Source organism: Hyperoodon ampullatus (genome assembly GCF_949752795.1).
Source record: "Hyperoodon ampullatus genome assembly, chromosome: 1".
Lineage (NCBI taxonomy): Eukaryota > Metazoa > Chordata > Mammalia > Artiodactyla > Ziphiidae > Hyperoodon > Hyperoodon ampullatus.
The window spans coordinates 79,470,840-79,473,927 of NC_136914.1; the positions used below are offsets into that span (position 1 = coordinate 79,470,840).

At 36.0% G+C, this 3,088-nt stretch overlaps 1 pseudogene across 1 annotated transcript; it reads left to right on the forward strand.

Moving 5' to 3' along the window:
- Positions 1-464: 464 nt before the first annotated feature.
- Positions 465-1,750, forward strand: LOC307062709 (short/branched chain specific acyl-CoA dehydrogenase, mitochondrial-like; annotated as a pseudogene). Its single transcript has one exon. The product of its transcript is annotated as a short/branched chain specific acyl-CoA dehydrogenase, mitochondrial-like (transcript).
- Positions 1,751-3,088: the final 1,338 nt, after the last annotated feature.

Consider the following 3,088-nt stretch of genomic DNA (forward strand, 5'->3'; position numbering starts at 1 on the left):
TACAAGTTACCCAGTCTATGATATTTTTGTTAGAGCAGCTGAAACAGACTAGAAATACACTATCAGACATTTAATTTTCATTTCGTTTATCTTGTTCTGTCCCATAAACCTAATATTTTGCTATTTACTGTGTACATATACAAACCTAACAAATGCTCTTAACTATTACTCTCCTGATAAATGTGTTGACTGTGGGTTTGCATTCAGTAAGTCAAAGGAATAATTTGTGTATCAAGTAGTAATATTACCCTGGTCCCAACTTAATTCGGAGTCACAAAACCTTAACAGGAGATATAATAGGAAAATATGTTTTGTCACTATTGAAAATGTGTGTCATTTTTAGATTTTAAAATAGTATATATCTTTAAAAATATATCTTATGCTAAAGAAATTGCAGAAACTTAAAAACATAAATATGCTTAAAACGAAAAGAAGAATTATAGGGCGATTGTCCTGGGGTGCAGATGGAGGGAGCCACGGTTCGGCTGCTGTGTGGCAGCGCACTGCTAAGAAGAAACTTCCTGATTTGCCTGTCTTCCTGGAAAAATCCTCCTGATGTCTTAAAATTCCCAGCTTTGAGAAGCTGGACTCAAAGCAAACAAATAATGGCCTACCCTATGCCCCTCTGCAAACATTTACAGATGAGGAGAGGATGATAAAGAGCACGGTTAAAAAGTTTGTCCAGGAACAAATTGCTCCTTTGATTTCAAAAATGGATGAAAATTCAAAAATGGAAAAATCAGTAATAGGAGGATTATTTCAACAAGGGTTGATGGGTATTGAAATTGACACAAAATACGGAGGAACAGGAGCTTCATTTTTTCCTCTATCCTAGTGATAGAATTAGCCAAAGTTGATGCGTCTGTGGCTCTGGTATGTGACATCCAGAACACAGTAATTAGGAAAATATGGAACAGAAGAACAGAAGGCTATCTATTTGCCCAAGCTAGCTATGGAACAAATGGGAAGTTTCTGCCTTTCAGAGGCTGGAGCAGGTAGCGATTCATTTGCTTTGAAGACCAAAGCTGATAAAAAAGGAAATTATTATGTCATCAACGGGTCGAAGATGTGGATTAGCAATGCCAAGGATGCCAAGCTCTTCATGGTGATGGCAAATGTAGACCTTACTCTTGGGTATAAAGGGATTACCTGCTTCTTGGTAGATTGTGATACTGAGGGCCTTCATATAGGGAAACCAGAGAACAAAATGGGAAGCAGAGCTTCTTTTACTTGCCCATTAACATTTGAAAATGTCAAGGTTCCAGAAACCAATATCCTGGGACAAATTGGACATGGCTATAAGTAAACCATTGGGGGTCTTAATGAAGGTAGAATAGCAATTGCTGCACAGATGCTGGGACTGGCTCAAGGATGTTTTGACTACACTATTCCATATATTAAAGAAAGGGAACAATTTGGCAAAAGAATATTTGATTTTCAGGGACGCCAACACCAAGTGGCTCACGTGGCCACCCAGCTAGAAGCTGCAAGATTACTCACATACAACGCTGCAAGGCTTTTAGAAGCTGGAAGGCCATTCATTAAAGAATCATCTATGGCCAAGTACTATGCATCAGAGATTGCGGACCTAATAACTGGCATATGTATTGAGTGGATGGGAGGAGTAGGCTACACCAAAAATTACCCTGTGGAAAGGTACTTCCGAGATGTGAAGATTGATAAAATATATGAAGGAACTTCAAACATCTAGCTGAACACCATCCCAAAGCGCATCAATTCGGAATACTGACAGCCACGGGAGTGGGACCCCTCCCTGGTGTCACTGGTGAAAAATTTTAAACTATTGTGCCTTTTGGGGGGCTGTGTTGAATGATTTTATTTAGGCCCTTCACCTTTGATCTGGAGGTAGACCTTTCCTGTTTCCTCTTTCCAATCTGCTTAACTGAGACGCAGAAAATCATTTTTAAAATTTGGAAAGAAATGCATCCATATTTTCTCCAAAACTATATTTAAAACTCTATATGCATTATCATTCTAGCTTCAGGGTATACAGAATTTCACTCTATTAGAATTTGGAAAAATAAAGATAATATAAGTATTTCTTGCAGACATGGCTATTTTATATTCTTGTCATTGTGCATCAGTCAGAGAGATGTTTGTGCTAGTTGGCAATTCTATAGAAGAAATAGATTCAATTCTAAGTTGCTAAACTAGGTGAAACTGATAAAAATTTATTTAGAAAAATCTAAAAGTTTTAGCTCTGAATATCTGAAAATGAGTGGATTATATAATCGAAGAAAACATTTCAACAAAGGAAAGCAATATAATTTGTTACTATAATTTACCAGTGTGAAAGGTGCATTTCATTATGATTTCAGTAGATCATTTTAAAAACAAGTCTCTACATTAGTTTTCAAGAATGAAGTTTAAATAATTTGGTTTAATAATTAGAATATACTCAATATTATAATATTCATTTTATCAATGATACAGTATTTTTCCATCTTTAAATTGAATACTGTTTTCTCAAACTTAGTTATTGAGCTTTATCATGAATAGTAATTCAGAAATTATATTTTGGTTCAGCAATTCTCAAGAGGGGATGTCTTTTCCCCATAAAGGAGTGTATTAAAATCTTGTAAGGAATGAGGGATAGAAGGGAGCTGTAGAGTTCGAAAAGCATATTTGGTAATATAAAAAATGACGTTTCTGGCAAGGCGAAAATAAATCTGTTGTTTTACAGTCAAATTATGGAAAGGCAAAGATCAGCAAATATACAGCTGGCGATTCCATTTCTTCAGTATCAGGGATTCTCAATCAGGAGAAGAAACCTTGTAGGGTACACATCCTCAGTCCCCTCAGGAGGGAGGAGGACAGTGAAGGGTGAGTGTTTTATATTTTCTGGAAGGGGGCATGGGTTAGAGATGTTGGAAAATGTTTCAAGGCTCATAGAGTTGCTTAAAGTAATCACTGCTGTCAAAGGGGAAGCACTTTAATGAAAGAATAATGTTTATTAAGAAAACTTGACATTTTCAAAGTAATTTTGCTTTGCACATTCATGTTCATCAAATTGGATTAATTTCTATAATGGATATCATAGTTAAATACTCAGAACTGTGTAAATACA